This window comes from Balaenoptera musculus, chromosome 17, assembly GCF_009873245.2.
Source record: "Balaenoptera musculus isolate JJ_BM4_2016_0621 chromosome 17, mBalMus1.pri.v3, whole genome shotgun sequence".
NCBI lineage: Eukaryota > Metazoa > Chordata > Mammalia > Artiodactyla > Balaenopteridae > Balaenoptera > Balaenoptera musculus.
Window position 1 is genome coordinate 31,141,870 of NC_045801.1, and position 25,221 is coordinate 31,167,090.

At 38.0% G+C, this 25,221-nt stretch overlaps 1 protein-coding gene across 5 annotated transcripts in view; it reads right to left on the bottom strand.

The window, feature by feature from the left end:
* The window catches only part of OXR1 (oxidation resistance 1), a 458,944-nt gene that overhangs the window by 284,053 nt on the left and 149,670 nt on the right, over nucleotides 1-25,221 (bottom strand). The window contains exon 1 of one of the 5 annotated variants that reach the window (XM_036830018.1): nucleotides 21,699-21,714. The exons of the other annotated variants lie outside the window; for them this stretch is intronic. The gene's annotated coding sequence lies outside the window, so the exon portion shown is untranslated. Of the gene's footprint in view, nucleotides 1-21,698; nucleotides 21,715-25,221 lie in introns of those variants that run through there. 5 annotated transcript variants of the gene reach the window in all.

Below are 25,221 nucleotides of genomic sequence, written 5' to 3' on the forward strand. Positions count from 1 at the left end.
ATCATCTAAAATTGCACCCACCCAACATTCCCTATCCCCTTTTCTGTCTTATTATCATTAATACTGAAAAAAAGTTAACATACTATATATTTCATTCAAGTATCCCGCTTTTCTGTCTGCACCCTCCTTTCAATGTGGGCTTCATGAGGGCAATGACTTTCATCCTTTTTCTCTACTACTTTATCCCTAGTGCCTTTATAGTAGCTACTGAATAAATACTCATTGAATGAATAAATGAGTGTAGATGTCATGACAACAAAGAACAAGCCCATGTTCAGTGATGCAGAAAAGGGAACCAGATAAGAGATGACAATCCATCCATGGTTACTGTATAAAGAGGCACCTCCCTGCCTGACATATCCTAGGTGTCCTATATTTGTTGAATAAATAAATTAATAAAAAATAACATAAGGAGATTTCTTCCAGCTGCAGGATAACTGAGACCTGCCATTTATCAACTATGAAGTCAACATCAAAAAAGGCCAATACATGCACCGCTAAGAGTCTCTCTCACTGACACTTACACTGTGCTAATGTCAAGGAACCTGGGGACATCTAAGGGTGGCGGCAGCAGGCTGACATTTGCCATATCAAAAGTTCCTCCTCTCGGGAATTCCCTGGCGGTCCAGTGGTTACGACTCCACGGTCTCACTGCCGAGGTCCCTGGTCAGGGAACTAAGATCCCACAAGCCGTGCAATGTGGCCAAAAGAAAAAAAAAGTTCCTCCACTCTATGAAGAAGAGAAAAAAGGAATAATAGAAGTGAAGTAATGAATGGTTCCTTCTTTATGTCTTTTTTTTCAGTTTTTCAATTTTTGCATTTTTTTTTTTTTGTACAAAACACTGCACAAGGGACAAGCCTCCTCTCTTCCCACAAAGGCACATATATAATCCATTAATTCGTGTGGTCTAGAAATAAACAACTTGAATAAACAACTTAGCTTAATTTTACTCCATTAACTTTGCTATCAGTTTTCTCATCACAAAATAAGAATAAAAATACCTACAACACAAGATGTTTTAAGAATTAGTGCAACATTGTGCTTGAAAATGTTTTGTAAAATATCAAGTGCTATCATTATTCCAGAGAAAACATTTGTGGAAGACAGTATTTTTCTATGAAGATTCTAGGTTCAACTCAATAGGCTACAATCAAACAAACAATGAGAGTACAATCAGGGAGTTTTAGAAAATATTATGTTAAAATGTAATAAATACATAAATAACAGAAAAAAAGATAGACAGGTTCACTTAAGTGTGATGATAAATAGGTGAGGCCCTGAAATTACATTCTACAATGCAGAAGCACCTGTGGTTTTGAATAAAATCAATTATATTATATATTGATGAAGAAACTGATATTGCTATGAGCAATAACCGACTATATGCTACCCAGATGACTCAGGCTTAGAGCTCAGGTTTTCCTGGTCTAATCCAGGACTCTAAAATATAGCTATAAGCATTTATTGAGCTCTTACTATATGCCAGTATTGCCCTAAGTACTTTATATGCATAACACAATGACGCTGGTGCTCTTATAATCCCCGATTCCCTGATAGGCTAGTTGAGACAAGCATAAATTAGGTAATTTAACAAAGTCACACAGCTCAGAAGTGGTTGACCTAGGATTTGAATCCTAGGTCAACCAAGGCAGGCTGACAGCCTTGCTATGTTCTCAACCTCTATGCCACTTCTCTAAGCAGAACGAGACTGCCTCGCCTTCCATTATGCATTTCTCAATCTCACGAAAAACTAGTTCATGGGCTCTTATTATACTTTTAAATAGTTTATCCAAGGTTTTGGATTGCATTTGCTATTCATTCAGAGAAGCAATGTGTTCTCCCAAAGCTCCCCACAGGAACTGAAGAGTCTGTGAATGGATAGTGATTGAAACAGAGGTGGAAAAATAAACTAACACATTCAATGCAGAAATAGCGATTAAGAAGTTCAACACAATATCCTATTTACACCTTTACATGTTGCCTAAAGCATAACAATCAGACAAACCTTGTGTCCTTTAAAGGTTAATAAAGACTACTGTAGAAATGTGAATATATATAGCTGAGAAATCTAAATTCATTTCTCTGAAATGATTTTAATTTGGCTAAATTATTCACAGAGGTATACTTTTCTGGAACAGATTATTATCCTTTTCCAAAACTTCTTTGAGACACACAAAATAGTCCAATAGACTAACCAACAAACAAAAACCTGTCGGTAAGATCACCCAAGATCTTCTATATAATAGAAAAATAATATATTAATACAACTAAAAAATAAATATGAAAGGGAAATAAATTCATCTGTATCCAAGTCCCTGTAAAGTGAGTCGGTACCCTTTTCTCTAAACGTAAGTCTGAAAAATACAAGTTCATGTATTACCTTTAGGTGTTTTAATTTGGATGTTTCTTACAGATGCTAATGAATAACTGTGGTATTAGTCAGATCTGATTCACACTCATTAATGAGTAACTTCCTTTCACGCAACAGAATTACTTATTCTTTATATTTTTTGCAACACTTTGTATACACAGTTGACCCTTGAACAATGCGAGAGTTTAGGGCAAGGGTTAAGGCTGCCGATCTCCACCCCCTTCCCCCCCCCCACCCCGCCCCGAAGTTGAAAATCTGTGTTCTGCTATCTCTGCCTCAAAAACAAAGCAACTGATAAATGATTCACCCAAGGGCAGGAAGCTGAGACAGTCTGTACAGAATCAGTCCTCAAAACCCTAGTTTTGATTCCATGTATTGTGATCTCTAATCAAACACAAACTTTTCCCTTAAAGATCTGTAAAATGAAAACACAGGTGTTATATTTATTGAAAAAAAATCCGCACATAAGTGGACCCATGCAGGTCAAAACCCATGTTGTTCAAGGGTCAGCTGTATCATCTATTCTCCTCTGTACAATAACCTGTGAGGGGAGAGTCACCTATTATTATTTACAAATAAAGAAACTTAGAATCAGCAAGAAGTCTATATTTTTGGGTTTAAAATAACTGGGGACTGAGGCTGCCGGCTCTGGAGGTGCCCCGGTGGCCGAAGCCGTGACAGTCGTGCGGACGTCGGGCCGGTTGTTTCAACAAGTAACTTAAAGACAAAATGGAAAAACAAGGAGGTTTGTGCCTGAGATCATGTTGATGTGAAACCAGGGATGGCCACCTTGTGCCAGATGTTTGAGGAAACACCATACACTTCTCCAGAGTGACCACTGGCAATTGACATCCCGCCCATCAGCGTAACAAAGCTCCCATTTCGAGGGAGGAGAGAAGATGGCGGAATAGTAAGACGCGGAGATCACCTTCCTTCCCACAGATACAGTAGAAATACATCTACACGTGGAACTGCTCCTACAGAACACCCACTGAACGCTGGCAGAAAACGTCAGACCTCCCAAAAGCCGTGTGGACGAAAGGCTCTTGGTGCTCCAGCCAGGCATCAGGGCTGTGCCTCTGAGGTGGGAGAGCCAACTTCAGGACACTGGTCCACAAGAGACCTCCCAGCTCCACGTAATACCAAACGGCAAAAATCTCTCAGAGATCTCCATCTCAACATCAAGACCCAGCTTCACTCAACGACCAGCAAGCTACAGTGCTGGACACCCTATGCCAAACAACTAGCAAGACAGGAACACAGCCCCATCCATTAGCAAAGAGGCTGCCTAAAATCATAATAAGGCCACAGACACCCCAAAATACACCACCAGACGTGGACGTGCCCACCAGAAAGACAAGATCCAGCCTCATCCACCAGAGCTCAGGCACTAGTTCCCTCCACCAGGAAGCCTACACAACCCACTGAACCAACCTTAGCCACTGGGGACAGATACCAAAAACAACGGGAACTACAAACCTGCAGCCTGTGAAAAGGAGACCCCAAACATAGTAAGATAAGCAAAATGAGACGACAGAAAAACACACAGCAGATGAAGGAGCAGGGTCAAAATACACCAGACTTAACAAATGAAGAGGAAATAGGTAGTCTACCTGAAAAAGAATTCAGAATAATGATAGTAAGGATGATCCAAAATCTTGGAAATAGAATAGACAAAATGCAAGAAACATTTAACAAGGACATAGAAGAACTAAAGAGGAACCAAGCAATGATGAAAAACACAATAAATGAAATTAAAAATACTCTAGATGGGATCAATAGCAGAATAACTGAGGCAGAAGAAAGGATAAGTGACCTGGAAGATAAAATGGTGGAAATAACTACTACAGAGCAGGATAAAGAAAAAAGAATGAAAAGAACTGAGGACAGTCTCAGAGACCTCTGGGACAACATTAAACGCACCAACATTCGAATTATAGGGGTCCCAGAAGAAGAAGAGAAAAAGAAAGGGACTGAGAAAACATTTGAAGAGATTATAGTTGAAAACTTCCCTAATATGGGAAAGGAAATAGTTAATCAAGTCCTGGAAGCACAGAGAGTCCCATACAGGATAAACCCAAGGAGAAACACGCCAAGACACATACTAATCAAACTGTCAAAAATTAAATATAAGGAAAACATATTAAAGGCAGCAAGGGAAAAAAAACAAATAACCCACAAGGGAATCCCCATAAGGTTAACATCTGATCTTTCAGCAGAAACTCTGCAAGCCAGAAGAGAGTGGCAGGATATACTTAAAGTGATGAAGGAGAAAAGCCTACAACCAAGATTACTCTACCCAGCAAGGATCTCATTCAGATTCGATGGAGAAATTAAAACCTTTACAGACAAGCAAAAGCTGAGAGAGTACAGCACCACCAAAGCAGCTTTACAACAAATGCTAAAGGAACTTCTCTAGGCAAGAAACACAAGAGAAGGAAAACACCTACAATAACAAACCCAAAACATTTAAGAAAATGGGAATAGGAACATACATATCGATAATTACCTTGAATGTAAATGGATTAAATGCTCCCACCAAAAGACACAGGCTGGCTGAATGGATACAAAAACAAGACCCATATATATGCTGTCTACAAGAGACCCACTTCAGACCTAGAGACACATACAGACTGAAAGTGAGGGGATGGAAAAAGATATTCCATGCAAATGGAAATCAAAAGAAAGCTGGAGTAGCAATTCTCATATCAGACAAAATAGACTTTAAAATAAAGACTATTACAAGAGACAAAGAAGGACACTATATAATGATCAAGGGATTGATCCAAGAGGAAGGTATAACAATTGTAAATATTTATGCACCCAACATAGGAGCACCTCAATACATAAGGCAAATACCAGCAGCCATAAAAGGGGAAATCGACAGCAACACAATCATAGTAGGGGACTTTAACACCCCATTTTCACCAATGGACAGATCATCCAAAATGAAAATAAATAAGGAAACACAAGCTTTGAATGATACATTAAACAAGATGGACTTAATTGATATTTATAGGACATTCCACCCAAAAACAACAGAATACACATTTTTCTCAAGTGCTCATGGAACATTCTCCAGGATAGATCATATCTTGGGTCACAAATCAAGCCTTGGTAAATTTAAGAAAATTGAAATCGTATCAAGTATCTTTTCCGACCACAACGCTATGAGACTAGATATCAATTACAGGAAAAGATCTGTAAAAAATACAAACACATGGAGGCTACACAATACATTACTTAATAACGAAGTGATTACTGAAGAAATCAAAGGGGAGATCAAAAAATACCTAGAAACAAATGACAATGGAGATACGACGACCCAAAACCTATGGGACGCAGCAAAAGCAGTGATAAGAGGGAAGTTTATAGCAATACAAGCCTACCTCAAGAAACAGGAAACATCTCGAATAAACAACCTAACCTTGCACCTAAAGCAATTAGAGAAAGAAGAACAAAAAAACCCCAAAGCCAGCAGAAGGAAAGAAATTATAAAGATCAGGTCAGAAATAAATGAAAAAGAAATGAAGGAAACAATAGCAAAAATCAATGAAACTAAAAGCTGGTTCTTTGAGAAGATAAACAAAATTGATAAACCATTAGCCAGACTCATCAAGAGAAAAAGGGAGAAGACTCAGATCAATAGAATTAGAAATGAAAAAGGAGAAGTAACCACTGACACTGCAGAAATACAAAAGATCATGAGAGATTACTACAAGCAACTCTATGCCAATAAAATGGACAACCTGGAAGAAATGGACAGATTCTTAGAAATGCACAAACTGCCGAGACTGAACCAGGAAGAAATAGAAAATATGAACAGACCAATCACAAGCACTGAAATTGAAACTGTGATTAAAAACCTTCCAACAAACAAAAGCCCAGGACCAGATGGCTTCACAGGCGAATTCTATCAAACATTTAGAGAAGAGCTAACACCTATCCTTCTCAAACTCTTCCAAAATATTGCAGAGGGAGGAACACTCCCCAACTCATTCTACGAGGCCACCATCACCCTGATACCAAAACCAGACAAAGATGTCACAAAGAAAGAAAACTACAGGCCAATATCACTGATGAACATAGATGCAAAAATCCTCAACAAAATACTAGCAAACAGAATCCAACAGCACATTAAAAGGATCATACACCATGATCAAGTGGGGTTTATCCCAGGAATGCAAGGATTCTTCAATATACGCAAATCAATCAATGTGATACACCATATTAACAAATTGAAGGAGAAAAACCATATGATCATCTCAATAGATGCAGAGAAAGCTTTCGACAAAATTCAACACCCATTTATGATAAAAGCCCTGCAGAAAGTAGGCATAGAGGGAACTTTCCTCAACATAATAAAGGCCATATATGACAAACCCACAGCCAACATTGTCCTCAATGGTGAAAAACTGAAACCATTTCCACTAAGATCAGGAACAAGACAAGGTTGCCCACTCTCACCACTATTATTCAACATAGTTTTGGAAGTGTTAGCCACAGCAATCAGAGAAGACAAAGAAATAAAAGGAATCCAAATCGGAAAAGAAGAAGTAAAGCTGTCACTATTTGCAGATGACATGATACTATACATAGAGAATCCTAAGGATGCTACCAGAAAACTCCTAGAGCTAATCAATGAATTTGGTAAAGTAGCAGGATACAAAATTAATGCACAGAAATCTCTTGCATTTCTATACACTAATGATGAAAAATCTGAAAGTGAAATTAAGAAAACACTCCCGTTTACCACTGCAACAAAAAGAATAAAATATCTAGGAATAAACCTACCTAAGGAGACAAAAGACCTGTATGCAGAAAATTATAAGACACTGATGAAAGAAATTAAAGATGATACAAATAGATGGAGAGATATACCATGTTCCTGGATTGGAAGAATCAACATTGTGAAAATGGCTCTACTACCCAAAGCAATCTACAGATTCAATGCAATCCCTGTCAAACTACCAATGGCATTTTTCACAGAACTAGAACAAAAAATTTCACAATTTGTATGGAAACACAAAAGACCCCGAATAGCCAAAGCAAACTTGAGAACGAAAAATGGAGCTGGGGGAATCAGGCTCCCTGACTTCAGACTATATTACAAAGCTTCAGTAATCAAGACAGTTTGGTACTGGCACAAAAACAGAAATATAGATCAATGGAACAGGATAGAAAGCCCAGAGATAAACCCACACACATATGGTCACCTTATCTTTGATAAAGGAGGCAAGCATATACAGTGGAGAAAAGACAGCCTCTTCAATAAGTGGTGCTGGGAAAATTGGACAGGTACATGTAAAAGTATGAAATTAGAACACTCCCTGACACCATGCACAAAAATAAACTCAAAATGGATTAAAGACCTAAGTGTAAGGGCAGACACTATCAAACTCTTAGAGGAAAATATAGGCAGAACACTCTATGACATACATCACAGCAAGATTCTTCTTGACCCAGCTCCCAGAGAAATGGAAATAAGAACACAAATAAACAAATGGGACCTAATGAAACTTAAAAGCTTTTGCACAGCAAAGGAAACCATAAACAAGACCAAAAGACAACCCTCAGAATGGGAGAAAATATTTGCAAATGAAGCAACTGACAAAGGATTAATCTCCAAGATTTACAAGCAGCTCATGCAGCTCAATAACAAAAAAACGAACAACCCAATCCAAAAATGGGCAGAAGACCTAAATAGACATTTCTCCAAAGAAGATATACAGATGGCCTACAGACACATGAAAGAATGCTCAACATCATTAATCATTAGAGAAATGCAAATCAAAGCTACAATGAGATATCATCTCACACCGGTCAGAATGGCCATCATCAAAAAATCTAGAAACAATAAATGCTGGAGAGGGTGTGGAGGAAAGGGAACACTCTTGCACTGTTGGTGGGAATGTAAATTGATACAGCCACTATGGAGAACAGTATGGAGGTTCCTTAAAAAACTACAAATAGAATTACCATATGACCCAGCAATCCCACTACTGGGCATATACCCTGAGAAAACCATAGGTCAAAAAGAGTCATGTACCAAAATGTTCATTGCAGCTCTATTTACAATAGCCAGGACATGGAAGCAACCTAAATGTCCATCGACAGATGAATGGATAAAGAAGATGTGGCACATATATACAATGGAATATTACTCAGCCATAAAAAGAAATGAAATGGAGGTATTTGTAATGAGGTGGATGGAGTTAGAGTCTGTCATACAGAGTGAAGTAAGTCAGAAAGAGAAAAACAAATACAGTATGCTAACACATATACACGGAATCTAAGGGAAAAAAAAAAAGGCCATGAAGAACCTAGTGGCAAGACGGGAATAAAGACACAGACCTACTAGAGAATGGACTTGAGGATATGGGGAGGGGGTGGGGTGAGATGTGACAGGGTAAGAGAGTGGCATGGACATATATACACTACCAAATGTAAAATAGATAACTAGTGGGAAGCAGCCACATAGCACAGGGAGATCAGCTCGGTGCTTTGTGACCACCTAGAGGGGTGGGATGGGGAGGGTGGGAGGGAGGGAGATGCAAGAGGGAAGAGATATGGGAACATATTGTATATGTATAACTGATTCACTTTGTTATAAAGCAGAAGCTAACACACCATTGTAAGGCAATTATACTTCAATAAAGATGTTTAAAAATAAATAAATAAATAAATAAATATTAAAAAAATAAAATAAAATAAAATAACTGTGAAAGCCATCTATCTGAACCATACACCCAAAGATTGACCCCCCCTCTAAAATTCCTATTTTATACGTCAATACATCTAGTGAAGGGAACTCATCGTTTCCCAAAGGGGATTACTCTTACCTTGGCCAGTTCTCAATTTGGGAAAAATTTTCCTTACTAAAATCTGTTCACATAATCTCAAACCACTGGCCCTAGCTTACCGTTAAGGACACTTAGGACAAATCTAACCACTCTTGGATAAACAGATTCTTAAACATATGTGCTTGGCTATTAATGGCCCCCTAGTGTTTTTCCCTTCAGGCTAAACATTCTGCTTGTTTAACTCTTCTTTGTGTCTTAAGTATATATAATATAAAATATATAACTAATACATATTTTATATTAATTTAATATACTTACGTATTAAATTGGTATCTCACTTTACATGTAATAAATACGTAATATATTAATATACAGTATATTATACAATTATACATATATTTATATAAATATATGTAAACTTTTTAATATAAATCTATATACATAGGCCCCAAATACTGCATTTCTCTGTGAGATTTTATACAAGCCTATGGAGGTAAAATTGAATGTCATTCAACTGCATTGTTTTACCAAGTCAATATATGTTTGAGTAATTACTGTGTACCCCAAATTTGAACAGCATCTACAGAAAAAAATAAAGTGGTATAACATATGGGAACTTTTCTCAATCAATTTATAGTCCAGTTGCATTTATCTAATTTTAAAAGTATATGGACTAATTCAAGTAAAATTAACATTCCATAATCTGGTACTAATTATAAGTGTAGTAGGAATTTATAGGATTATCACATATCCTACATATTTGTTACAGGTCACACATGCTACAACTTCTGTTCCCTTGTCCATGGCAGGCATTGCTAAGAGATCACTGAACTGAATGCTGAGTATGGATCTATGACTTCAGAATCCTTCTCTGGGAGAAGTACCTTAAAAGAGTAATTGAAGATACATTTGGGGATTGTAGCCCAGCAGGATGCTATGGGGCCTTCCTGGGACAGACCCCTCCCCCATATGCTCTGCTTTAGCTCCTCTCTGAAGTACCTAGATGATAGCATCTGATGCACATTTCCTGAGTTGTTTTACAGATACTAAAACAACCACCAAATGGAAGAAATTAACTACTTGATGATCATGAGCTCACAGCCCCCAGACCTACTGGCACCTAAGGATTGATAATGTTAACCCCTGTGACACCATCCTGTACCTCATCTACAACCAGTCAGAGAACTGTCCACGAGCTGATCATGTACCCTGGGATGCCCTTCCCTCACCTTTCCTTTAAAAATGTTTTGCTAAACCCCATCAGGGAGTTCTGGATTTATGAGCACTAAGCATCTTGAACTCCTTGCTTGGTGCCCTGCAATAAACACTGCACTTTCCTTCACCATAACCCGGTGTCAGTAGATTGGCTTTACTGCACACGGGCGAGTGCACACAAGGTTGGTTCAGTAACAGGATTACTAGTGGAGTTCATCTATACAATGCTAAGTTTGCTCTTGGATAACTGAGAAAATATTTTTAACTGTGCCCTGCCATATTTTTCCTTAGAATTTATTACTGATTTTATTATTGTTATAGATTATTGTTATAAGTTCTGGAGAAATAACTTGTTTTTAAGTAGAATTCCTTTTAAGACGTTTGACTTGTGATAATAACATGCTTTAAGTAAAATTCCTCAATGCCCCATTAAAGATAATTTATACTCTTCTTTTTCACATTTCTAAATTTACAGTTTAGAAATGACTATAATAATTGTTTGCTCATCAATAATGGTAGAGGCACCTAAATAGACTTCTATAAAACTAGGAACACTATGGATCCTCTTCCTTTTTCACAAAAGAAACAGTAAAGAAAACAGTTAAATATTTTTCCCAAGGTCACGACTACATACACACATACATTTAATATGCTCAATAATTTGATGTCACTCTCAGATATTTTATTTGCTGAGTAAATAACAACAAGATATCTCAGTTACTTTTTGGTGTTTCCTTGGTAGGGACAGAGTTTAGACAGGCTGAGCCTCAGAGAATGTGGAATAATAAAAGATGTTTAATCAGAGTTAGTGGCATTTTCTTTGCAAGACTGTTGGTGGTTCCATGGTTAAAACTTTAGTTTATGTCTGTACAACAATCCTGGCCATAGTGTGTATGGGAGGAGGGGATAGATTCAAAAGAGGCAAAGTGACAGCCCAGGGGCAGTCTAAAATCACTGCCCTGAAAGACAAGGGGAGGGGGGTTAGCCTTTCTGACTGTATCTGCACAGTACAAATATCATACACCTGTACCTGGGAAATATCTGAATTTCTTTGGGGATACTTTTGGTTCATCTGCTAATCACCTGTCTTAGGCCAGTGTTCATGGTTGGCACATTCTGAGTACAGGGAGATTCTGCCTTACAGAAAGTCTTTTCCTTAACAAGACATATTAACGACAACATATCTCAAACTCTGAAACATCCCAGAACAGTGCATGCTTATTAACTTACTTTTATAAAATGATGATAATTACACAAATTGTTTCACCAGCAGTGGACCTGATTTGGCCCAGGCATGAGGCATAGAGATTAGATTACTTTTAGAGACTGCTTTAAAGCCCTTTAGCTACCACTAGAAACGCTTCTGAAACTAAGTCTGTGCGTGGCTCTATCACTTGACTTGGTACAAATGTTTTCAAAATGCCAGGAAATGGCATGTAAGAAACAACCCAGATTCCCCCATGCTGTCTTCCATGCAATTCCAAGATAACTGGAAACAGAATACACGGTATCGCGAGTCACATTTCTTATACATAGAAAGATGATGATGGCATTTAATTCTGCACTTGGAAACTGACAGTGGCAGCTCTTGAAGGACAGGGCAGTCTCAGATAGTGCACTGAAAGTCTTTGCAAGTATTTCCAGGTGTAGAGAGATTCTCAGTGATTCTCTGGGTTACTGTCAACTTGTGAAGGCACTAATTTACAGCACTGGTGTCAAAAGTAAATTTAAAGTAAGTTGCAAGTGACAGACTGGAATCCACAAGGCTGGGACCATCTCTGTCTCATGAACCACTGCATCTCTTGTACCCAGTACTATGCCTGCCACAAGCAAGCACTCAACATGCCCTTTATTTTAAAAGGAACGAATGAGTGAATGTCTATGATGAGCTGACAGTCAGCTAGCTCTACAGCTCGAGGAAAAGAGACACCTATGAATGCTCCCCCTCCCCTTGATGTTAGCACGTGCAGCCCAGCTGGCTTGTGACACTGGGTGAATAATGACGGTTAACGATGATATGGTTTCTCTGACAGGCTTCAGTATATCACAAAGATTGTCTTTTATTAAATTAAAAGATTGTTTAAGTGAAGTAAGAAGGACACATGGTGGCAACTGCTGCAACAGGAAAAACCTGGCATGTATTAATGAGGCCATGTCATTACAGACATATTAAGCTAAATGAACAGCAGATATGCTAGGTCCTGGGCTTTTCAAGATATTGACCCACCTTCTCCCTAGTGAAAGGCTCCTGTATAGGTCAGAAAGTGGTTCATTTATTATAGATGGGAACAGGAAGAGAGACAATTATTCCTAACAAGTGCTGCAACAAGCCCAAGCTATAGTAGTAGAAAAGCAAGCTGGTTGGAAGTAAGTATCTTGCTCGCCTGAGTCCCACTGCCGAGCACCGTGCCTGGCACACTGGAGGGATTTAGGACATGTGTGTAATCAGTAAGTAGATGTTAAATGAGTAAATCCTAGCTTCAGAGGTGGAGAAAGACTGAAAATTTTGATGGAAACTGCCTAAAATATAACAATGATACCCAGTCAGAGGTCTTAGCCACTTAATTAGGGGTCAATTTAATGATGCATTTTTGTATAAAATGCTTACAATAAGTATAACTGCAATTTACAGGAACACACACACACACACACACACACACATATACACACTCACAACGTTTATTTATGTGGTCTCTTGGATTCTTGAGTCTCCATTTATCTGCCATCCCTGGTTGACATGGGACTCTGCTAAGAATCTAAGTAAAGGAGCGGCTGGGCAGAGGGATTAAGTAGGCTCCAGAGGTAATCAAACAGCTGACTAATTTACTGTTATGGAGTTTATGATGGATAGATGTAAATGCAAAGAAAAATGCAGGTGAAATTGCGGTGTGGAGAAAAAAAATGAAGGTGAAATTGTGATGTGGAGGAAAAAAACCTCACAATACCTCTTAGAGATGGAGTCAATCTGTCTCTTTCCTCCAAACTACAATGTGATGCTATTAAACAATTTCCAACATAATTATCCTATCAATAGAAACAAAGTCAGACAATAGTGCTAGATGTATTCAAATTCAATTATTTATTTTTTCCAGTTCCTACTGTGTAAATAACCCAATGTCTTTTTTTTTTTTTTTTTTAGTGAGTAATGCTTATTTTGCTTCTGCTGAATATACTAGAAGAAGCCCAGAAAATCCTTACTGAAAAGCTGTTCACACTGTTTCACAGGAGCACGATCATATGACGCAATGACTAGATTAAGAATCATCAGAGGAAGGAGGAAGTGGGTAAGGTATGCAGGACAACACGTACATTCTATTCCCAGTTAGGCAACATCCTCTGGGTGACCTATGATGACTCAGATCTCTTTCTAAGTGTGTGCAGTGACTCAGAATTGTTTTAAAAGTTTTCTGTTTAATTCTGTATCACAGATCATTTCCTCTGGAAAGCATACAATACAAAATGATCTTTTTTAGTTCTTTCTTCCATCTGTATTCACAGTGAGTTATTAACTCCCCATGTATATAGACTGGAGTGAAATGGCATTATGCTTACAGCATTTCATAGTGAAAGGTTAATGATGAAAATATTCTAGAAAATATTTTTCAAAGTTTTTTAATTATGGGACCTAAGAGTGCTGACTTTTACAGCCCAGAAGAAAAAGTCCCTATTGGAATTCGGGAATTAGTCTAGGATTACCAGGTAAACAGTAAATATATCTTCTGTGGTATCAGATTCAATGGATCAGAATCTAAAATCACATATTCTCAAGCTTCTGTGCCTATAAAAATTACCCAGAATCCAGGGAATCAGAAGCTGAGGCCCCATACTGCATTTCTATCCAGTATCCCATGTGACTGATGCAGGCTGGAACAGACAATATTTTCAGTAACTGTTCCAGAAGGTCATCACCTGTTCCTTTGTCAGTATCTCTTTGAGTCACGTTAACATCTATATATATATTGTAGAATGACTCATGGCTAACATTAGGGATTTGGACATAGACTCTTCGTTTTGATACTTGTTAATGAAATGAGGAGACACTTTTAAAGAACAGGCATTGGACCCTGGCTAATGTTTTTTTTATCAATACACAATGTTTCAACTGAGAATTTAAATTTGCTCTTAAAGGTTCTAAAATTGTTTTTTGTCTTTTTCAGACTCTGATCTCTGGTTAATTGTAGTATAAAAATTGTGAATGTATAAATGATGTTTAGCAAATAGGTTGTACAATTCTGACGAAATGTACACAAATATTGGATTAGTGAGTTTTTGTTTGTTTTGTAAAATGTAGGTCTTGACCAATGCAGAATTTAGATATTCTATCTAAAGCAAAATACTGGACTAAGGGTACCAGTCATATAAGAGCATTGGTATCACAAGTCCTCCCAGGGAAACTCTGGAACAACATTCTCTCACTTCATACCATTCCACAGTCAAATAAAGGAATGAGATATACCAAACTATATTTATTCAAGTTTCACTGAAATATAACTGTGTGCAACAGTAAGAGGACAAAGAAAAATACCACATGTTTGGTCTTTATCCTTAACCATGTCATCAGAAACAAATGTGAGAAGTGTTCAAATGAGTGTATACAAACTGCTCAGAGGGTACTGGAGAGGCAGAAACAAAGTCTACCTGGGGTAGTGAGGAAGGCAGGCTTGGAGATGGCATTTAAATTGGATCACGAAGAGCTAGTCTGAGTTTGAGAACAGAGAAGAGAAGTCAATTTCATGCTGAGTGAATAGGAATGAATGCAACAGCACAGAGTTGCAAAAGGATCTCCTCCCATTCACAAAGTCTCTCAGTTCAGAGAAACAGTGTGTGGGATTGAGTGGTGGGGAGAGGAGACTGAAAAGGTAGGTTGGGAGCATTATAATAATAGCATGCATTCAGCCCGTGCATAATTCACTTTGTTCATCAATTGTGAGACGTACCTTACCGTTCTAACCTTTTGACAACACCTCTGAAATCAGGACGCAGCTGGACAGCTGGCAGTTAGGATCTTGTCACTACATATGAATGCACATAAGAACTTGCAAAGTGGGTGGAATAAAATAACTCTTCTAAGACATGCTTCATCACTAATACTCTTGATGAAACAGAGAACGATATTATGTGGAACAGAACACAAATGTCAATGACTCTGAGGTGGTAAGAGATGCAGAAAAGTCAGGCTTTCATTGCAAAGTGGTAAGAATAAACTTAGCCCATTTATTTTGCTTACATCTTGTTTTTTATTTATGTACCAGAATGATAAATAATAATAACCTGCTTTTATCTGAAGAAGTCTCAAAAGTCTTTCAGGAAGAATAAAATAAAAATTCAAAAGCATATAAGAAAGAAACAGTTGTGCCATATTAGAATTTGCAGATTTCTTTTCCCTTAGTGGTACATAAAATAACGCTGTGTTTTGTGATCACTGACATCTTAGATTTGATGTAATAGGTTATCCTAAGATAGCACATGCATTGTAAGACATGCCAATCACTGTGCTAGGTGCTGGGGTATATATAATGTTGAACAAAACATGATGTGTCCCAGATCTCATACTGTTGCCAGGCTACAGTCTTAGATTCTGGGCCTGGATTATGTATTATGATAGGGTGTGCCCAGGGGGTTTTAAGAACAGGAATGACCAGATATGTTTTCAGGAAGTTAGCTCTCGTAATGATATCTAGGCTGGATGACAGAGAAGGGGACTGATGGTAGGGAAGACTAGTTAGGAAGATCCTGAAATAGTTTGTATGAGATATAATGAGGGCCTGAATGAAAGGCTGGACTAAGAAAGAAGAGGATTTAAACAACATGATTCCCACTGCTTATAGTTCATAATCAAAGAAAATCAGCACTCAATTTAAAGCGCCTTCGCATTGATGGAAGAACAGTATATAGCATTTGAGAGCTACTTGATCATCAAAAAGATGATCACTTTCAAAATGGCACATACACTGTAGCCTTAAATCACCCAACATGGAGGGCAAGGTACCGTGCTGAGCCCTGGGAATACAAAGAAGAATTGAGTTTTCCCAGGTGAATGGGAGAGAGAGATGGAAAGGTGATGTGATCGCACCAATGTGATTATGTGCAGCAACAGAAGGGCAAACTCGGCCTGGGACAGCTCAAACTGAACAGCACTGCCTGGAGATGGGAAGGACCTCCAAGGGGGAGGCACATTTACCAGACACTTGAAGAAGTACTAAAAAGCCACAAAGTGGACAGTCCAAGAAAGGACATTCTGGGCAGAGGTAAGCCCATGCAAAAACACTGAGCTGAGAAAGAGAAAAACACATTTGAAGCAATTTTCAATATATGGGTTTGCCTATGGACAGGAGGGAGAGATTAGGGTGCATATAACACAGGGGGCTTTACATCACGTTAAAAAGTTTCAATTTAACCCTAGAGCACTGTAGACTCACTAAAATTACCTATATTTCAGTTTATGTTATTTAAACAGGCTTTCAAAATTTTTATCACTCTAAATTGGATTACACATAAAAACAAGCCCGAAAAGGGTTTTCATTAAGTTTCAAAATAAACAATAAAAAGCTAGGGAAGAGATTGCTAATATGTCCCCATTAAAGTAGGCAATTAACTTAAAATGCTTCTCAAAAAGTGAAATGCCAGGAGCAGTAAATTGTTGACCAATTTAAAAGAACAAGTCCAATATCAAGTAGAGAGGGTGGCAGTGTTTTCAGAATTATTCCATGACGTACTTGGATGTAATAGAAAGAAAAGGTGTCTATAGATACTGAGTGGCCTAAATATTCTTTTTTGTAAAGATAACAAAATATGGAAAAATTTTCCTGTTAAAGTTTCTCTTTTATATTTATGAGCATAGTATATTTAATATATATACACAGTAAATATAAACAATATATAAATATGTATATAAACGAATAGTTAATTTAACATCAACATTTTGGTTTGCTGTCATGTTTATAGAGTAGATTTAAAACACTGCTGTCTTTAAGTTCATATTTACATGCATTTCACAAATTTAACAAGCCGCAAGAGAACAAAAAATTCAGCTAATATCACGCTTCTCTTTTGAATATCAGTGGGGTTCAGCACCCATCTTCTACCATTTTAAAATTACCATTGAAGAATAAGCCACATCCTTTTCCTGTGTCTTTCATTACACACATGACCCTACTAGAAAGAAACCAAATGCAGATGGAGTAAGGAGCTAGACTTTGGTCCGTGCTTTACACATGAAATGTTTTGAAATATTTGCCAGACTCCGGGACCCCGAAATGAGTACACAGTGGGCATTTAGTCAAGTATGCTCTCTTTCCCCAAATCACCTCATGGCCTCGTGTTTTTAACGCCCCACTGTTTGAGCACATAGCAGCCTTCCTGATGTTATACCATATTAATATTTACACATTTAACTCTGAGTTTCACCCACTAACCAGGAAAATCTGGAGAGCTAGAATTGCGTTTTATTCATTTTTGAATCTTCTTATAACAAAAAGTCAAATGCCTTGCAAAAAAAAAAGCTAAAGAAATCTATGTTGAACTAAATTACAGATATATGTACAATATTTAAAATTTTTATTGCTAGTCTCAACAGATATGAGCACTTCTGGAAAACAATTAAAATTTTATAGTATATAAAGCTTTGTCTCTTTGTGCTATTTTTAAATCATTAATATTCCAACGAGCATACTTCAGCATCATCAAAACCAATATGTAAAAAACAAAAAGAAAAACATTCCTATTATTCTGAATTAAAAACAATCATATAAATTGCTTTGAAACTGAACTGGCTTTGAAGGGAATGACTATACACATAATTTCTCAACAGGTCAAAATTATAAGAACAAATCCTTTATTCTGAATAGTGTATATTTAAAGAACAACTACCATGATGCAGTTTCTGGATAAGTTTTTGTTTCTAAGTGGGTAGAATTCATGTGTATGAATAATATATATATTAGAGCCAGTGTAAGCACTTGTAAGATTTCCAATGTCATGCACTGAGATGTAGCCCTAGATTCCAGATGGTCCAGAACAGAACGCTCAGAGTATCGACGTGAAAACTCCCACTCTCAGATGACCGCGTTCTTGTCATCACCTCAAGGGCATATATGTATTTTTTGCACTAAACCCTGAGCAGATAAACACAATGCAAAATTTCTTTCAGACATTTAAGATGTGAATTGAGTCAGGCTCCACATCTCTAGCTTTGATGGGTTCCACAGGAGCACAAAGAGTGTGTTATAGTCTCTCTTGTTTCCCAATTTATGACGGGGACAGTACTGAATGTCACTCTTTGCTGCTTTACAGAATACTGCTAGATAAGCAAACTTGCTTCAGTTCCAGAAGCAGGAAAAGTCAAGCAGATAACTTGATGAGCTGCTTGTTCTTGAGAAATAAGAAATGAGGAATCATTTTTCTGAGGCACAAAAAGGAAGTACTAATCACTGTAGAAGATTTGCTTTGTTTTCAAACTCAAAGAGAAAAAAAACTCTCTTTCAGGGCTCTATAAAATGGAAACATAAAAGTATTTAAGGACTAACTCTCCTATGCTCAAGGGGTACTCAGGTGGCTTAAAGATGCCTATTTCATTCTACACGAAATATGACTGGCGCCACAGGAGACAAGGACCTTAAAGGGTTGTTGTATACAGTGTACTGCTGTTCAGTCGGCCATGGAAAGCATATTCTTATGGAGAATATCCCAGGCAATGTGTTTATTTCAGAGTTGCCTATCCTTCGTTATTGTTTTGATTGATTGCTTTTGTCTTTTTCTTTTCAAACCAAAATTTAGAACTGCAATGAATTAGTGTTTTTACTTTTCCCATCAGCAAAAATTTAACAGGTATAGACATTTCAATTTTCCCATGTCCTAAGTCCTTCTGGTTTGCTTCAAAGAATCTAAACTAAGATACTACATAGAGACAAAGATGATGAGATCAATTATAGTCTTTAAGGCAATGGGGAGCATTTTAAGAAGTGTGTACTTGGGATATAGCCAGGCATAATTTTGATCAAGTAATCGCTAAGAAATTGCAGTATTATGAAAAACGTTCTCATAATCAGACCCTACCTTTGGTTAAAGCACCTGGCTCATCTCACTCTTTCTGTCAGGTGTCTACTTCAAACACTTAGGCAATTGATCATTCACTTATCTGAACATCCATCATAACATGAATAAATTATGGTTCATTCATCCCATGAAATATTATGCACCATCGTAAAGCTGAGCTGTAACTCTACTGGCATGAAGCATGACTCTACCGTGACGTGTAATTTGGTGAAATACCAAATTTCAAAGTAATGTTTATAGGATGCTTTTATGTTTGTTTAAAAACATGCATGCATGTGGGAGAGTGCACGTGTTTGTTGCTTAAGCATGAAGAAAACTGCAGGGAGATATTCTCTACTGTCAGGAGAGTAGGTTCAGAAAGGGGACATGGCAGAATTTTTTTCTTCATACATTTTTGTGCTATTTGATTTGTATCCATAGCATATATTTTGTAATTTGAATATCTAATGAAGAAAATATAAGTGGAATTTTAAAAAATTAATCTTGAATTGGATTTGTTTTAATTTTTTAAAAATCTATTACCAAGCTACTATGGACTCTACTGCCACCATTAGTAAATGTGTGATGCTGAGAAACTTATTTACTTTTTTTACTTCAGTATCCTAATCAGTACAATAGGAATAATAACAACACCAAGCTCACAGGAGTGGTTGTGATAATTGTGTTAATACATGTAAGGCACACAGAATAGTGGCCCATATTAAACGATGAACATCATTTTCTAGTATAAGTGGTGGTACATCTGGGGTTATTTCTAAAGAAATAATTTTGTTAAGGTTTCTGAATATCTCTACTGGTTTTGCAACTAAAGCATTCTATGTAGCTGCCTGCTTTTGCCTCAGAACTTTGGATGGTTTTCCTCATTTAAATATTGATGGAAGGAAGGCAAGAAGAACTGCCAGTTTTTCTCATTATTAAACAAAGAGTGAAACTGGTCAAAAGGGAAACATCTGTTGAAGCAGGTTAATTCTTAATTAGGAAATTTCAACCCCTAAAATATTTCTATAATGCAGGCAAAAATCTATATTTTTTAATTAAGTTTCCAGAAAATTGTGGTTTTCTTGCTTCCAAGATGCAAATTCGTGGTCAACTTTAATTGTCAAACCAGGCAGCAAAGTGCTAATTAAGTAATCTGGTTAAATACTCAAGTTTCAAAAATTATGTTTTTTCCCACCTACCCATCTGTAAACTCCATATCAGAAGGAAAAAATAGCTTTAATTACGTAAAATAATATAATTTTGATACTTGAATGATGTTAAAAACTACTAATGCTGTAGTCCACATCTTACAGAAACGAAGAAAAAGAAAACATAATCTTATAGTTTAAAAAAGGGATTAGGGACTTCCCTTGCGGTCCAGTGGTTAAGATTTTGCCTTCCAATGCAGGGGGTGCAGGTTCGATCCCTGGTCAGGGAGCTAGAGTCCCATGTGCCTCACTGCCAAAACACCAAAACATAAAAAAAAAAAAAAAGAAGCAATATTGTAACAAATTAAATAAAGACTTAAAAAAAAGGATTAGTGAGTAAAGGGAGTTAGTTTATTTCTCGGGATGAAAGACAAGTTTCTGTACCTTTGCTATGTCAGATGTTGTAAAAGATCACATGGGCATCTACCACTGCCCATAAACAGTTGAAAATTGAGACTATTCAAAAGATATTCTATGTTGCTAGACCGACACCATTGTTAGTTTAAAAAACAAAGTGCTTGAAAAACTATTATTCTCAGAAAAATACAATTCTTCATGACTCGTTTTCTCAAGTAATTATTTTAAAATGATTTTAAATAATGTATTAAGCTAAATACAACATACTAAAATTAAATGCTTAAGATACTTTTAATGGAGAACAGAAAGTATGATTATCTCCCCACGCCATTTAAAATCGTTTAACCCATCAGTAAGAGGTGCTAGTCAATGACTGGTAGTGCTAAGGTAAAATTAGAAAAATAGCATTAAAAAATTACAAAGCACTATGGTTTTGAAAGGGATCAGAAGTAATGGATACAGCAAACCAAGCATGTCAGAAGGTTTTCCCTTTCTTTAATACCTATGCCTTTGGCTGCCTGCCTTGTTCATGGTCCCATTTTGCCAGGAAACAGCCACAGAAATCCCTCTGTTTGGTCCCATAAACACAAAGATTTGATTTCCCACTTGCACAGAAATCAGAGATGTGATTTCATTTGCTAATGGAACTAGGAAACGTTTTCTTCATAATAACAGAGGAAGTAACAACAGATGGAGCTGGTAGATCTCACCTAACCCTGGGCTGTTTTGGTCCTTCGTCATTTCGGTGCGGGAGAGCAGGCAACCTTATAGCTGTGTGGGAGCCCAGGCGGATCCGACGAGCGTTGTGTTACCTGTGAGCCCGGGACTTGATGTCTCGCAAGCTCCGCCCACACCTCCACCAGGGGCCCGGCTGCTGGGGGGAGGGGCTGGCATGTGGAAAAGCATCCGAGGAAAAAGGAGACCCTAAAGTCCACACAGCAAGCTGTTATTCCCTAAAGAACATGCCATTCAGTGAGTACAAAGAAGGCGGGTGTTACACGCAATTGCTCTTCGGTTATGTATGTGAGAAATATGCTTCCATAAGTGTATTTTTCTTTGTGGCATATCATTTAAACGACACAATAAGATGTGTTAGTAAATGATAGGTAGTGCTCCGGTGAAATTTCGGCGTAGCATACAAAACAAACAAACAAGCGATTTAGAGATAGTGTCCATATCAGACTTTCAACCGTCAAAGAATGCAATAATACTGACGTGGACACCGCTTTCACTTTAATTCATTGTGTTCTTACTATGCTCTAGGCATTGTGGCAAATGCCCTCAATGCATTACTTACTCTCACAGTGGTGCCTGTGAGGTAGCTACTATTCATATTTCCACTTAACAGAAGAAAGAATGGGAAATTGGCAAGGTTGTGGAATTTGCTCAAGGTCAAATAGCTAGTAAATGGCAGACTGGGATTTGAACTCTGTCCTTAAAGACTCCAAACACTGACCTGTTGACCACTGTATCCCATTTCCCTCACTTTATTACATTACTTTAGGTAAAACCCTTCATACCACCTGAACATTCTTCCTCAGTATTAAAAGAGAAATACTTAGATAAGGTAGATTTTGTAATTTAATGTGCAGCATTAGCAAAGATAAGCCTCAATTACTGTCAAATTAATACCCTAAAAAAGTTTAAGATGCCTTCAAAGAAACATTTAACTTTTAATGTTTTTTCAAAATCTTGGATGTCGATGATGATAATATATTAAAAATCTGTAAACACAGTCCTTAGGTGTAAATTACCTAGCATCCTAACAAATAGAAGTAGCAGAAAGAGTCAAACATATGTTATTTAAAGGATATGTTGGGGATGGGATGAAAACTTAGACTGCTGCTACCAGAGATCACTATAAAAATTCAATTTCAAAGTGAAGAAGCTCCCTGTGGATTCAGAGAAGCCAGGAAATAGGAAAGCCCCAGGGCATTGCCACACCTAGACTTGTGAAGAGAAGTAGAAATGAGTTAGAGGGCTTCCCTGATGTCGCAGTGGTTGAGAATCTGCCTGCCAATGCAGGGGACAGGGGTCCGAGCCCTGGTCTGGGAGGATCCCACATGCCGCGGAGCAACTAGGCCCGTGAGCCACAATTACTGAGCCTGCGCGTCTGGAGCCTGTGCTCCGCAACAAGAGAGGCCGCGATAGTGAGAGGCCCGCGCACCGCGATGAAGAGTGGCCCCCGCTTGCCGCAACTAGAGAAAGCCCTCGCACAGAAACGAAGACCCAACACAGCCAAAAATAAAAAAATAGATAATTTAAAAAAAAAAAGAAGTAACATTAAAAAAAAAAAAAAAAAGAAATGAGTTAGAGCAGCTTCCTCAGACGACAAATCAATCTGTTAAGGAACCACATTTGGACACACGAAGGTGTCCACCTTGCCAGTTTCTAGAGGGTAACAGTGAAGGGCCACCTCTCATCACACTCACGCTTTTCACTTGTATCCGCCTGCTTGGGCTGCAGAAGAAGACTGTCACAAAGCCATCCTTCAAGAGAGGAGGCTGGGCCCTGCCCAAATAAGAGATAAAGGACCACATATTTCTCATTCTCAAAGTCAAGGAGACCTTCCCGACTACACATGCACAGAAAGGCTCCTTGGAGATCAAAAGGGAGAGGGCGTCACCCCACAGTAAGTGATGTCAACTACCCACAGGCCTCTTCGCTAGAATCCACCTTGGCTAAGAGATGCGCATGCACACAGGGGAGGACCCTGAAATATACCAAATACAGACTCAGAACCAGGCAAAGCAAGATGATTGGCCAAAGGAAGCCTGGAAGAAATGCCCCATAAAAGTGATTCAAACTACCACGAGGGCGAGACTCTCTCTGAGCCCTCCCGTGTGTCTTTCCACACATACTGTACTCTTTTTCCTCCTAATGAACACTTTACTTGCTTCACTACTTTCCATCTCTATGTGGAAATTCATTTCTACAAAGCTGACAGGCCAGGGCCTTGTCACTGGCCGCTGGTCCCTGGTGGTCTGGTGGTCCGGTGGCTTCAGTCTCTGGCTGGGAACCGAAATCCTGCTTCAAGCCGAGGCCACCCAAAACCACCTCTGTTCACTAACACCCATAACCCAGGAGAAATTAAGGCCAACTTGCTTGTAAGGTAGAACTAAACCCAGCCCAACAACAACAAAAATCTACTTTTGCCACTCCCTTTCAGGAGGAGCTACATTTTTATTGTACTTTTAGAGAAATAGTAAGATATGACTTGCCACAGGTGGAAATTCTTCCCGAGCCTTTGCAATCTGAGTAGTGCTAAGCTGTGAACTAACAAGCATGTGTATCTTTTCTTTCTGTCCCTAACATTTTTATTCAGGTAAGATCTGATTAAGTGGACATCTAGAGTAAACTTAAAAGGTAAGTGAAGTCTAAAAAAGGCAATGGATAATGGACATGGACAGAAATGAAGGCGGATGTCCTACGCCTTGGCAAAAATGGGGAGAGGGCACATAAGGACCAGACACAGCAATAAGGCTGGTCTTTTAGCTCCGGCTGGATGTGATGCCATCTGGGGGCGGGGGGGCTGCCCTGAAACATGACCAGTTAATAATGAGCGGTTCCCAAACTATGGGCAGCAGGCTGCTAGGCTCAGTATCCTGCCAGTGGATTTGCCTGGCACTAGAAAATGCTCATGTTTGGACGGACTCATAATTTAGCAGGTAGGCCTCGTGGTATTTTTTACTTCTTTGTTGTTAGTATGTCTTATAATGATTCAGGGTTCACTTACTTGGGTATTGAGTGCCTAAATAAGCCTCTTAAGTGACTACAAACTTGTCACGAGCCCATGACGTTATACTAGAAATAAAACAGGTGAGATTAGAGTGTTTGTCTACTCCACTGTGCTGTAAGGCTCTTTAATAATAGGAAAGCGGGTGGATATTATCAGGACTGCTTTAGTGGTTTCCGTTTAATTCCCTATAAATAAAGGGCTCTGTTGGTAGACTCATTAAGACAAAGGATTTAGAAACATCAGAAAAAGAACTCTCCTTGAATTCTTAATGGCTATTGCCCAAGGTCATATCTAAAGTATTTTATATTTGTTCTAAAATACTGTGATTTATATTAAATTATCCTAATTCTAACATCTGTGTGATATGTATAGATGGTGTGAGTGTAAGTGTCTGTGTGTGTGTATGTGTATACATAAATTTTCTACAAGAATTTTGGAATTACATTTTCAGATGATACTTTCTTTTTAAAAAATTCAAACAAGGAATGAATGTA